Here is a 15,121-nt window from a genome sequence, read left to right on the forward strand (position 1 = left end):
ACCAGAGAGGCATGATGGGGATGATGCATTAGAAGGAAGACAGGAATTTCCTTGATGCAGCAGACCAAAGGTGTATCTGGCCTTCTGCTATGGATGCACCAGTGATCTTTCAGGTATTCCCTGAAAGATCTGCAGGCACAATGTGATGGTCATCTCATTTTGTTTGGACCAATAACAATTACCTTGCTCAAAGCTGTATCACAAGGTTGCTCAAATGTACAGACTCCGCTCTTTTCTTATGTGGCACCTCCCTTTACCCTATAACTCTTGGCCAAGAAATTGTGGCTCTTGGTCTTCTTGGAGGAATGGAGGCTTGGGAGGGGAGACTGCTGATTTTAAGGATACTTCCTAGGCAAAGAAGGCCCTTGCTATAGGCCCCAACATTTAGCAGTAGACTGAAAGGGAAGGCCTTCCATTAGGGAATGGGTGGAGCTGTCTGATCTGCAAATATACCCTTCCCCGAAAAGAATATTTTCTAGTTTGTTCCTTTCTGCATCCTGGCGTTCCATCCCAAGAAGCAGTTTTAAGCACCAGGTGCAACGTGGATTGAAAACGGTGTCCCGTGCCTAGCAGTTGGGACAGAGCCATGCACTTCTCCACCATTTGTCATGGAAAATTGCTTCAAGCACCTTTTTGGCCCTTGCCACTATAGTTAGCATCCTAGTGCTCTGGCACAGTGTCGTGCTGCTGCGAAAGATGCCCAGCCCCTCCAGTCAGCCGTTGAATTTCACAGCCAGGCTGATTGTACTCAGCAGCAGATAAGAGAGGAAAGGATTACAAATTATTTCCAGAGTAGCAAAAGCAATTTCAGATTACGAGTTTGTTTTAATATCAGAATGGCTGCTTTGCCCTTTTTGAGGGAGATTACTTTTATTGTGCAATAACGGACTTTTACCATTACTTTTTACAGCTAATGAAACTCCCGATGATGCTATGTCAGATGCAGAGCATAAGTATTTGACGATGTTATTATTTATGTAGAGGCATCAGTGTCCGTGGCATTTTGCAGAGCAGCCTAAGGAAAGAAAGGCAGTTTGCTGGGCTACCACCGATTCCATGTGTAATAATGCCTGACTTGTATTTTCTTCGTATCACCTCTTCGCAGAAAGAGCCTAGAACGTTTGCGAGACCCCCGTAGGCAAGACCCCCATATAGAGATGGACTGTAACACTGTGCTCTCCAACTTTGGCAGTTGCAGGAGAAAATACAGAGCAAGGCATTCGTGTTGGGCTTTGCCAATGTTTTAGTCTATCCAGTTTCAGTAAAAGGACAAATGAGGGAATGGACTGTGAAGAGCTGGAGGATAGTGTGCCGCAGCCAGCCAGCTCAACTCCATTTCGCTCTGAGTCCCAGACCCATCTCCAAAGTCATTAACGCAGTAGCCTGCAGTGTCTGCTAAGGTGCCAGATGCCACTCTCCTGCAGCTTCTGTTCTGATGGTTGCCATTTCAGCAGGAGGAGGTTGGGAGCATTGTGCAGAGAAGCAAAGTGTAGAGAGAGCCATCTTGCTTCTAACTTCCATAGGGCACCTTGTTTATTTTATGAAATGCGGCAACTAGTGTTCTCCAGCGTTTGGGGCAAGATCATCAGTCCTCTTTGGTGGGGACCTGAGAGTCGTGAAGTTACTCTCTTAGTTGACTGAGAGAGAAAAGCCACACACACACCCATTCTTTTTATTTCCCCAGTCTAGAACAAGGGGTAGAAAGCACTGTGCCCTTTGGGTGCCCTGAACTGTGCCCTGAACACTGTGCCCTGAACACCAACTTCCATCAGCCCCAGCCAGTACAGCCAATGGTCAGGGATGATGGGTGCTGTAGTTCTTGGACTACATCTCTCATCATCTGGAAGGCACCATGTTGCCTACCCCTGCACTCGGGTTTGAAGGAGGTTGACAACATTCACACTGTGTGACAGAGAACCGTAGCTCAGCATGCTATAGGGTAAAACTGGTTAATTTGAATTAGTTGAATTAGTTTGGAAACTAAGCCTTACGAAGAACGCTTGAAGGAGCTGGGCATGTTTAGCCTGGAAAAGAGGAGACTGAGAGGAGATACGATAGCCATCTTCAAATATCTTAAGGGCTGTCACATGGAAGAGGGAGCATGTTGGTTTTCTCCTGCTCTGAATGGTAGGACTCAAGGCAACAGCTTCAAGTCACAAGAAAGGAGATTCTGACTAAACATTCGGAAAAACTTTGTGACAATAAGAGCTGTTTGGCAGTGGAACAGACTCCCACAAGAGGTGGTGGACTCTCCTTCCTTGGAGGTTTTTAAGCAGATGTTGGATGGCCATCTGTCATGGATGCTTTAGCTGAGATTCCTGCATTGCAGGGGGTTGGACTAGATGACCCTTGGATCCCTTCCAGCTCCAAGATACTATGATTCTATGAAAAGAGCATGTCACATAAGAAAAAGAAAAATACTTCTAAACATATATGAAACAATACTTTGACTACTTCCTGCACATCAGTTCATATATTAATAATAAATGTTCACTTATTAGCTATAGATGATTTGCTTTTAAGGCTTTATTAACTTCTGTAATGGGTTTAATAATAATAATAATAATAATAATAATAATAATAATAATAATACATTTTCTACTGCCACTTTGAGACTTCGATATAATGCAATTAATAGGATGTTGTTGTTGTTGTTGTTGCTGCTGCTGCTGCTGCTGCTGCTTTGGGGACCTATGGGAAAGTCATCCACAGGCTCCCCACCCCCATATTTTGTAAGAAGTAGTACTTCTGTGCCATTTTCTTTTGCTGTAACCTGTGGTCAAAACATTAAATACTGACAGACATACTGTCTGAATGCCAGTTGTCGGGAACTGCAGCTGGTGAGGGATGCTGCCTTCAGCCCTTGTGAATAAGTTTCCCAGAGGCAAGTGTTGGAAAGAGGATGTTGGTTCATTAGGAAAGAGGTTGAAAAATAAAATCTGCAATATAATAACAGGTCATTATACAAACCTCTGGTGTGACCAAACTTGGAATACCATCTACAGAGCTGGTTGCCACACTTCAAAAAGGGTATTGTAGAACAGGAAAAGATCTAGCAAAGGATGACAAGGGGCTGGGGCAACTCACATGTGAGGAGGTTACAACATCTGGGCCTCTTTTAGTTTAGAGAAACGAAAAGTAAGGAGGGACATGATAAAGGTGTATGCAATTAAGCATGGTGTGGAAAAAGTGAGCAGAGAGACGTTTTTCTCCTCTCATAATACTAGAATTCAGAGTCATCTAGTGAAGCTAAATGTTAGAAGATTCAGGAGAGAGAAAACAATGTACTTCTTCACCCAACGCATAGCTAAAAATATGGAATTTGCTACCACAAGATGACGCGATGGCTGCCAACTTTGATGCCTTAAAACGACATTAGACAAGTTAGTGGAAGCTAAGACCACTGTATTTTAATACTGTGTTGGAAGCTGCCCAGAGTGGCTAGGGAAACCCAGCCAGATGGGTGGGGTATAAATAAATTATTATTATTATTATTATTATTATTATTATTATTATTATTATATAAGGTTATCAATGGCAAATAGTCATGATGGTTGTGTATTAACTTTAGTATTACAGGTGATATGTCTCTGAATATCAGTCGATGGACAAGAGCGCTCTTGAACTCTTGGTGTGTTTGTGGACTTCTCATAAGCATCTATCTGGCTGACCACTGTGAGAACATGATTAATTAGATGGGCCTTTGGGCCGGATCCAGCAGGGCTCTTCCTTTGTTCCACGTTTTATATCCCAAGTCATATGCTTATTCAAGCCTTGCAGCTTGTCCAATCTAGCAATCCTTAACCTTCTCTAGTCTAATTCACTACTCTGGAAGGCTGACCACACTTTCCTTGTCCTGATCTGGAGCTACAGGAAAATACATTGAATCTTCTCCAGTAATTCCTGATTGGATTTCCTTGTGGAAACATGTACTCTTGCAGGAAATCCTAAGACCCAATGTATTTATTTATTTATTGCATGTACAGGCAACAAACAATTTACACATGTCCAGCTGATGCACGACCACACATGTGCACATCACGCCAAACCCAGAAGTTACTTTAAAAATGGCAAAAGCAGCCCTAAAAGAACCCAGAAAGGGCAAAAGGGTCTAAAACAGCACCTAGAAACCCCAAAAGCCTTTGCAAGTGCAATCCCAGCGGCCCTTGAGCTGACCAGTGAGACCTGTGGAGAGTTGGAGCATGAGCAAAGAGGTTTGGAAGGAAGCAATTGTGGTGAGTTTGGCAGAGTTGGATGTCTGATAAGTGCTGCTTGTTTTTAAGGGTTTTTTGGGGGGGCTTCCAGAGGTTTAGAGGGTGTTTTCAGGCTTTTCCAATGGTGTTTCAAATATACATGATTTCACGTAAACATGTGGTACCTCGGAACATAACCCCCACATAAATTGCCTGTAGTTAAAAAGGAAAGCATAGCGAAGCGTTTGGGAAGTGTGGCCTTCTAGAGCTGACCTTCCAAAAATCTACGTTGATCATGCCCTAGCCCTGGCTGTAAAAATCAAGTTGTAAAAAAGAGGGCTTCTGAATCAACCTTGAAGGCACTAGCAAAAGTTTTATGTGCACATAAAATTGTTTTAAGGGCAAAACATTAACGCACACAGACTTTCTGCCTGCAAAATATATGCACATCCTCAAGCAGGTAATTGCGCTCTAGAATCTTGCATATGCATGAACAAAATGAGTAATTGCATGTGCAGGCTACTGCTAGTGCGTGAAATTACCTGTTTTGCAAGTGTAAATTGTTGTTTTTGCATGCACATTTACCTGTTTGCTGTGTTTATATTTTGCGGGTTTGAGTTAGCTGCCTGTGTTTGAAAACTGTGGCCCTAAGGATATAAACAAAGGAGTCAAAGCAAAAGATGGAATATTAATTGTGAGTGGGAATGGCGGTCGGGTGGGAGGGGAGGAATACTGCATTATCCCTTCTGCTTCTTTACAGTGCAGTGTGGCAATGTTTATCTCATAGAATATTTATCAAGTACTCTTATTCTGTGCCATTTCCAGTGTTCTCTTCCAAAAAATTTCAACAATAAGGGAGCATTTATCTAGACAGAAAGCACTTTGTATAAAGGGAACATTTCTTTGGTTGACAGACCATAGGTTTTCTCTGTGTGGGTTTTGTTTGGTTTTTTTAGAAATAATTTATTCCTGTGTTTCTGTTCGTCTAGAACTGAGACAAAAGGACTGGGCACCATTGTTTAGTTTAAGCGACTGAGTATGGATAATTCCACGATGAAAGCAGAAGCAAAGTGCAGGCTATGAAATATGTTGGTTTTCAGAATGCTATGAATTTAGAACATAATTTATAATCCCCAATTCAGCTATGCATCGACCCTACAATTTATCCATGACATGTATGGTGCTGATAGCACTCATGCAGTTAAATTCTATTCTCCACGGAGCACTGCTGGAGCTAGTTTCCTCAGAGCAGAACAAAATATTAATTTATACTTATTTTCAGTTTGCCTAGGTGCATATTACTATGTTGGACACAAAAGCTGTGGAAGAAGGGACAGTTGGTACCATACACTCAATGGGTCTCCTAGATTCTCACAATAGCAAGTATTTAATAACAAGCAGGGGCATCTCCTTCACTGGAAGTTTTTAAGCTGAAGTTGGATGGCCATCTGTCATGGATGCCTTAGCTGAGATTCCTGCATTGGAGATGACTCTCAGGGTCCCTTCTAACTCTGCAATTCTATGATTCTGGGATGCCCAGAGTGGCTGGGGTAACCCAATCAGATGGGTGGCATACAAGTATATTATACAGTGGTACCTCAGGTTACATACGCTTCAGGTTACATACGCTTCAGGTCACAGACTCTGCTAACCCACAAATAGTACCTCGGGTTAAGAACTTTGCTTCAGGATGAGAACAGAAATTGTGCTCCGGCGGCACGGCGGCAGCGGGAGGCCCAATTAGCTAAAGTGGTGCTTCAGGTTAAGAACAGTTTCAGGTTAAGAACGGACCCTCAGGAACAAATTAAGTACTTAACCGAGGTACCACTGTATTATATTATATTGTATTGTATTGTATTGTATTGTATTATTATATTATATTATATTATATTATATTATATTATATTATATTATAATTACATTATATTGTATTTCTGCTGATTCTATTATTCTGCCCTATTTGCTTCCTTGCTGGTGGGACCATAATGACATGATAGTGCACAGACTTAATCTGGGTTTGATGGGAAAACTAGAATTCTGGTGTATGGAAAAGGTTTTTTTTGTTTGTTTGTTTGGTTTTTTTGTGTGTGTGTGTGTGTGCTGCCTTTCACTCTCAAGCATTTTTCTTACCTTTTCTCAGGCATTGTTGTCCCTATTTGCTGCTGCTTCAGCATCCTTAAAAAAAAATACTTGAAAGGGTTCATTCACTGCACGATTTCAGATTATCATGGAACAGGTGGGAAACAAGGTGACATCATGGGGTAATATAGCCAATCAGATTTGGTAGCAGTGGGACGGGGGAATATTAGGGAAGGTACAAAAGAGGCAAAGAGCATTTCTGTTTGTGGATGGAGAGAAAGCACCTGATGATCCATGATGATTAATAATAATAATAATAATAATAATAATAATAATAATAATAATTACCCCACCCATGTGGCTGGGTTTCTCCAGCCACTCTGGGCAGCTTCTGACAAAAATACTATAAAACGTCAGACATTAAAAACTTCCCTAAACAGGGCTGCCTTAAGATGTCTTCAAATGTCAGATAGTTGCTTATTTCCTTGACATCTGGTGGGAGGGCATTCCACAGGGTGGGATCCACCACCAAGAAGGCCCTCCCTATAACCGCACTTCTTGCAGTGAGGGAACCTCCAGAAGGCCCTCGGCGCTGGACCTCAGTGTCCAGGCTGAACAGTGGTAGTGGAGATGCTCCGTCAGGTATACTGGGCCGAGGCCATTTAACATCCCTGATAACATCAGTGCAAGCAAATGGAAGTCTCCCTTTCCACACACCTAGAGTCAAGCAACAAGAGAGTACGTTCTCTTTCCTTGGTAAACCAGGCCAAAGCACCCTGACCTGCCACATTCTGCTACCTACCTTTTCTGTAATGCAAGCTCCAGCTTTACACAGGTCTATTTGGGCTAGAACTTGGGTAAAAGTACACATCTGAAGCATCATCCTCCACTTGTTGGGGAAACTAGTCAACTTAATCAGGGAGAAGATATACATTGACAGGAACATTGTATGTTTCCTCTTCCCTCCCACCTTGCAAAGGGTTTCATACTTTTGTGCAAAGGTGTATGGGGTGGAAATCACTAAAAGGGGAAGTCTATTTTAGAAGAAGAAGAAATGGCTGCGAAAAGCGACCATTTTGGATCAGCATTAGTTTTAATGACACAGAAGTCTCCACCGCAGGCTTTTAATCCATGGAATTTCTCACTAGCAGGATTTATGCTCCACCAATCCTCCCTATCTCTTTTCCCAGCGTAGTCCAGAACAGATGATGTATTGAAAGCCTAGTGTGATGGTGTTATTCCAGCAGCATGATATATATTATAGCTAAAATGACCTCTACATTTTCAAGGTTTGCTAAACCTTAAATTTAAGCTACCTGTTTCACAAAAAGTATCTGAAACAATAACTTTTTTTATGTTGCAACAAACATTACATTTAATGAGTATAGTGCACATGTAATGATACACTGAATCAGTATGAAGCCTCAAATAATGATTTCTGTTGGCACTATAAAAGGAATGTAATTTTTCTTGTTGAAATACCATTTTTCAGTTACTGCATGACTGATGTGGTAATTATCCCCTACACCTGGGATTTAAATCCAATCCTACAAGCCCATTTTCTGTTTGCAAGCTGTCAGGCTGATGCATAGGCTTTGTTCTTATCTGGCAGTAGGCGAGGAATCGGTAATTCAGAAACAACAAAGTCACTGATGGGTCATCATGTAATCTGCACTGAAAATTGCAATCTGTAATGAGATTGGAAACACAGATGAGGTGACTAAAATTGATTACCTACCATAGCTGAAATTTTCAATTTTATTGCACAAATATGATCAAAACTAGTCCATAAGTTTGGGAGATTAGTTGTGAAAGAATAAAGATTACTTTAAAATTAGGCAAAAGGAGAGATAAGTTATTAAAATGTAAATTTATTTTGTTTTACAGCAAGATGATTCATCTCCAAGGTGATTCATATTTTTGCTCTCATGATATCATGCGTGGATCTGTTGCTTGGTGAAGAGCAATATACATATAAACATTTCTCTCCCTGCAAGGAGAATGAATGAACAACAACAAGGGGGGGGGATCAGTAATGGAAGGTGAAGAACTACCGAAGTCACTAGACTATATATATATATATTGTATGACATGATCATTTGATGCAAGGTTATCCCTTTTTTTCCCCCTCAGCAGGATCACAAAAAATGATTTCCAATAGTGTAGTAAACACAGGTCTCTTGCTAATGCCATCTACAAATATAGCTCCTAGGCAACTGCGCACATGTCAGAGCACAATATACTGAATTTTCAGTAGAGATACTGTATAAAAGACAAGAATATCAATGCCAAGGTTCTGAGATAATGCTACCCAAAGCATATATATAACAAGTACTGGTCGATAGTGAGAAGGGTGCATGTGGGCATCAATAATAACTGAATGTAGCAAGGGCGGGGGGAACAGTTCTTGAATGTGTGTGGATAGATAGACACACAGATGCATCAGTTAGTATATTTTGGGCTGGAGTTAACTACCCCATTCCTCTAGCAGAAGCCAGCACAAGGACTCACCTCTCCCTGCATCCTGCACCCCCCAAAGCCTTTCCAAAATCTGTTCTGGAGGGTTGGAACATCACAATGGGGGAGGGGAGAGAAAAGATTGTTCCATAATCTTTAGTTTCATTTTTCATTTGTCCTTTGTTGGGTGAGAAATGTTAGTGTGTGGCATCTGTGAATGCAACCATGGGCTTCTATTTATGCCTTTCCCAAGGCTGAAAAGTCTCATCCCAGCAAATACATGGTTCTGCTCACATTGCCAGTGACAATGTGTGTGTGTGTGTGTGTGTGTGTGTGTGTGTGTGTGTGTGTGTGTGTGTAACAGGGATTAGGGCGAGATCCATTCTTCTCACTCCCCCTGAACAAATGCCATTGCCATTTTAACTCTGCTCTGGGTTTCAGCTGCATTTTATATCTTTTAATTTTAATGCTGATGTTATTTTTTAAGTTGATTCTTGCTGCTTTGTGTCTGATGTGTATACAAATAAATATGGCATTTGTCGCCTTCTGCTGATGCATTTCATGCAACTGTCAGTTTGTGCTCAGAAGTCCAGAGGATTTCCATTTCCTTTTATTGTTACATGTTCTAAAAAGACACACTTAGTTTTTCTTCATTGGGGGAGGAGGGTAACATGCAATCACAGCTGGTCAGAATCCCCACTATCAGCACTGCATCATGAATTATGGTTTCCAGATTTATTTATTTATTTAATTAATTTTTTGAAGCTGAGTAGCAACAGGGAGTCAGTAGTGGGGATGGAGAGGCAAAAGACCCTGGGCCCAAGCACACATGCATATCCCGAGCCTTCTCCAATGATCTGCCCCCTTCCCCCTTTGTTTCGACAGATCAGGGGAGGCTCGGGAGTCGCGGGCAGGTGGGCGTTGCCCAGGAGGGGTGCAAGGTGCGTGGTTTCTCTGCCAGGCAAGGTGCAAAGCCCTTCTTTCGCACCCTGTGAAACATAAATGCGCAGAGTTTTTAAAAACTGGGCAACGGCTGGCTGGCTGTGACTCCCGAGCCTGGTTCCCCTTCGGCAGTGGTGGTGGCAGCAGCAGTCAGCAGCTGCTCACTGGTCGCCAGGGGCGCCGACTTATAAAAAATATTGGGGGGGCCCATACCGGGGTCCTGCCCCGGGAAGTTTTCTAAGTTCCCCGCTGGGCGGGGCCGCTGCAGAAGGGTGAGTGGCGAGGGCGGGAGGCGAGTGGCGAGGGCGGGACGGGGCCGCGCGCTCCTTTCCTCGGCTGCCCTCGTCGCGCGCCTTGGCTCCCGCGGCCGGCGAGGGGAGCCCGGGCCGCGCGCGGCTGCTGCTGCCGCCGCCGCCTCTCCTGGGGGCGCCGCCTCCCCGGGCGGGAACGCTGCGGGTGCGTGAGGGAGGAGGGCGGCCCCGGGGGCTGGGAGAGCCGGGCTGCCGTGGCCGAGAGGGCTGCTCTGCCGGGCGCCGCTGAATATAACTAATAACTTTCTTAAATTATTGGGGGGGCCTATGGGGGTCACGAAGAGTCAGACGCGACTAAACAACAACAATGCTCTGACAATTTGTCAGAAAGTTCTTCCTGATATTTAGTCAGGATTCTTTCTTGTAACTTGAATCCATTGCTTCGAGCCCTACCCTCCAGAGCAGGAGAAAACAAATTTGCTCTACCATCTTCCGGGTGATATCTAAAGATGGCTCTCATATCTCCTCTCAGTCTCCTCTTTTCCAGGCTAAACATCCCCAGCTCCTTCAACCGTTCCTCATCAGGCTTGGTTTCCAAATCTTCTTGGTCGCCCTCCTCTGCACACATTCCAGCTTGTCAACATCCTCCTTAAATTGTGGCGCTCAGGACTGGACCCAAGACTCCAGATGTGGTCTGACCAAGGCAGAACAGAACAGGACTATGATTTCCCTTGATCTGGACCCTAGATTTCTGAGGATGCAGCCTAGAAGAGCGTTAGCTTTTGTTTTTGCTGATGTTGCATCAAACTGTTTCTTACCATCCCTTTCATGTTGTTTTGCTTGCTGGCTGCTTTGAATAGATGTTTGCCCAGGAAACCAACTTAGCAACATTTTAATTAAAAATAAATAAATAAAGGGAGACAAGCTGGCATTCTTGAGAGAGGCAGGGCTCCCTTCTCAGTATGCCGGAGTCAGGCCAGATGCAACAACTTCCATGTGGGGCACCTGTCGTGCCATCCCCTCTCGCATAACACAGGTGGGATAACAGAAAGGTGCAGTAGCAGGAAGTTGGATGAAACTGAGGCAGCGACGCCCTGTCTCTCCTCTGACACAGTTCTGCTGCGATTCTCCTAACAGATGCTCAATAACAGGCTGGGTGTGCCACATGAGCTTTTACGGTTCAGATCAGAACCGGGCATAACGAAAGGTAGAGCTGGGCTTCCACAGGTGGTGTGGACAGGTGAGAACATGAGCAGCGGGAAGGAAAAGAACCACAGGACTGTAGAGCTGGGAAGGGCCCCCCAGGGTTCATCTATTCCAGCCCCCCCCCCGCAACGTAGAAATCGCAGCTTAAAAAATCCCTAACAGATGGCCACCCAACCTCTGCTTTAAAAGCTCCAGTGAAGAAGAGACCACCATATTTTGGTTGAATGGCTCTTAGCAGCCAGAAATTTCTTCCTAAAGTTTAGCTGGAATCTTTGGAAAGGTGAGACTCTGGAGACGAAATCTGGACCGTCCAGGGACTTGGGTTCCCCATCCCAAGCTGGAAGAATCCTGACTTAGGAGAGAAAGTGGGCGCTGCTGGGGGCTCATCTCCATTCTGGGCCCTGGGGTTGGAGGTCTCTGCCCCGAAGACCATCCAATCTTGGCTTAGGAGGGGGCAAACGAGATGGGGCAGAATCTGGGCAAAAAATAGCCTGACGGCCTTAAAGGAACCCCAAAGCCTGAGTCCCGACGGTGGAGAGATTTTGGGGGCAGTAGCGATAAGCGACCCCACCATCCCCCAAAAAAATCCTTCCCACCAGCTGCGCCAGGGAGCGTTTTGCGCGCAGTTGCATACTAGGAGAGATCAGGCACTCTGCACATGCCCAGACGCTCTCAGAATCGGCACCGAACTGCTACTGCAACCGCCACCCCCCCAGCAGCACCAAGGGATCCCGGGGCACCCCCCCACCGCACCCCACCCCGCTTCAACCACTAGGTGATTCTCCCCCTTCACTCACCGGGGCGGCTGCCGGCTGAGCTGGGGTGTGCATGGCTACGGCGGCGCTTCGGCCCGACGGGGCCCCCTGGGCGCGGCAGACCCGGCGCGGCTGCCGGCCGGAGAAAGAGGAAGCCGGGCGGGGGGCGGGGCTGGGGCGGGGCCAGCCGGGCTCACCTGCCCGCCCTTGGCTCACCTGGGCCGGCGGAGGCTCCTCCCCCAGGGTGGGAAGCTTCTCCCAAGCGGCCCCCGTGCTGTCCCTGCCGTGGCCGAGAGGGCTGCTCTGCCGGGCGCCGCTGAATATAACTAATAACTTTCTTAAATTTTTGAGGGGGCTCGGGCCCCCTCAGGCCCCATGGAGTCGGCGCCTATGCTGGTCGCTGCCAAGGCGCCCACCATTTTTCTTTGCCGGAAGTCCCCATATGATGTGTTGCACAGAAGACACATCATATGGGGACTTTCAGCGAGGAAAAATGGCGGGCGGCATGGCAGCGAGCAGCTCCTGAAGCCAGCCAGAGCCAACTGTGCTACCAGGCTGGCTCTGGGCTGCTGAGGCTGCCGCTGTCACGTTTCCCGGGGACAGATTTGCAAATCTTGGGAAGGAATTTGTCCGGGGACAGATTTGCAAATCTCGGGACTGTCCCTGGAAACGGGGGACGTCTGGTAACCCTATCATGAATAGTACCCAGAAGAAATGCGGAGAAATTTCAACAGCCACCACCAGAACAGCTGCTACTCAACAACTAGGGCTATCATTTGTCTTTTAACTGAGTAATCAATCAATTCATCAATCAACTCTGTTTAAATACATGACAAGTGCATATGGACAGTGTGAGATACTAATAAATGAAAACTGCCACTCAATGCCCCAGCAAAAAACCAACTTGGTGTAGGGGGTGGAATGCTGACGTAGGATCTGTGAGACCTGGGTTTAAATCCTCCACTGAGCAATGAAGCTCGCTGAACAATCTTAGGCCAGAGACTTTCTCAGAATAACTTACCTCAGAGAGGTGTTGTGATGATAAAATGAGGAAAGACACAATGTCTTGAGTTCCTCAGAGGAAAGGTGGGATATAAACGAAAGAAAGAAAGAAAGAAAGAAAGAAAGAAAGAAAGAAAGAAAGAAAGAAAGAAAGACTTTATTTCCTTTTTATTTCACAGACTACTTTCTCTATGTACTTTCAACCATGCATTATTTTGTTGGCACAACCATGTAAGATGGTCCAAACCATGTTATGTGATCCGGTTCAGGGAGGGCAGGAAGAACTATTACTGTTCTGTTGAAAAATTGACTGTTTAATTACACTGGTCAACAACAAATTTGTTGTCTGCATTTTTTTCAGTTGATTTAGGATGAATCTGATGCGCTGAATCCAAAAATCACATTGGTTTTGCTCAATCAGGTCAAGTTTTTGAGCTATGGCCACATGTCATTTTTTACGTTTTTGTTCACATGTACGCTTGTGTGGAGCATTTTAGAAGAAGTTGGTGGGGGTAAAATGCCATGTCGAATAATTGTTTTGGTTGGAAATGATTATTTTAATGACAAGAAGTATTCAGGTCCAATAGCTCTGGGTGATTATGTCGAAAAGGGATCAGTTTGAAGTCATAAAACCTCGAAATCTTCCATAAATTGGTGCGGCAAAGCATAAAGTTGGGGGATCAAAACTAAGTTAATCCTGATCTTCAATCAGCACGTCGTCCTGTAGATCATTGTGATGAAATTCCAGTGCCTATCTTCGGAGAACTTACTGACATTAGTGACGAAGATGCCTCCAGTGTTGAAGGACATGAAGAAGAAGAAGTGGTTCTTGAAGATGATGCTCCACATCCATTTTCCCAAAAGGAGTTGAATGATCTAGTTCGTGACCTCAGCTTGTCAAAGGACTCTGCTGAACTGTTGGCATCCAGATTGAAGGAAAAAAACCTCCTCTCTGACAGTGCTCGCATCAGCTTCTTCCGCAACAGGCATCAAGAGTACCTCCGTTTTTTCTCGGAAGAGAAGGACTTGGTGTACTGTGCAGATATTGCGCAACTTCTGCTCAAGCTTGGAGTGCCACAGTACGAACCCAAAGATTGGAGACTGTTCATTGACAGCAGCAAGCGATCACTGAAATGTGTTCTGCTACACAACGGCAACCAGTTTGCCTCTATACCCCTGGCTCACTCAAGTACACTGAAGGAGAACTATGAAGCGGTGAAGTATGTGCTGGAGAAAATTGGTTATGATCAACATAAGTGGTTTATTTGTGTTGACCTGAAGATGGTGAACTTTTTGTTGGGACAACAGTCTGGCTTCACCAAGTACCCATGTTTTCTGTGCATGTGGGATAGTAGGGACCGTGCTCAGCATTACACGAAGAAGGACTGGCCTGTGCGGGAGGAATTGGTGCCTTGCAAAGAAAGGAATGTCATCAACGACCCTCTGGTGGACAGAGACAAAATACTCTTCCCACCGCTGCACATCAAGCTCGGCTTAATCAAGCAGTTCACCAAGGCTCTGGACAAGGATGGTGACTGCTTCACTTACTTGTGCCAGGCTTTTCCAGGATTGACCATGGAGAAGTTGAAAGCTGACATCTTTGACGGTCCTCAGATCCGTCAGCTCATCAGAGATCCAGAGTTCGGAAACTCAATGAATGAAGTGGAACTGGAAGCGTGGAAGGCATTTGTTCTGGTAGTGAAGAACTTTCTTGGCAACAATAAGGCCTGAAACTACACAGAACTTGTCAACAACATGCTGACTGCTTTCACAAACCTGGGCTGCAACATGAGCGTCAAGATGCACTACCTATTTTCACATATGGACCGGTTTCCTGAGAACCTGGGTTCAATGAGTGATGAGCAGGGGGAGAGATTCCATCAGGACATGAAAGAGATGGAGACCAGGTATCAAGGTCGCTGGGACGCAGTCATGATGGCTGACTACTGTTGGACTCTGAAGAGAGACCTCCCTGCCACTGAGCATTCCAGGAGTTCCAAAAAACAGAAGTTCAAGCCCTGAAGTTTGAAAAATGGTGAAGCAACATGCAATTTACGTGTACTTACCTTTATCAATGCCCACCATTCAGTTTACAGTAAACCTGACCTGATGGAGAGAAACGGAAGCCATTTCCTGATTCAGCAGTGCAAAAATACCCTAAATCAGTTGTAGAAATCTAGACAACATTCAAAAAGTTGTTGCCCAGTGTTATGTATTGGTACAATAAGGCACAGTA

This window comes from Podarcis muralis, chromosome 1 (genome assembly GCF_964188315.1).
Source record: "Podarcis muralis chromosome 1, rPodMur119.hap1.1, whole genome shotgun sequence".
Taxonomy (NCBI): Eukaryota; Metazoa; Chordata; class Lepidosauria; order Squamata; family Lacertidae; genus Podarcis; species Podarcis muralis.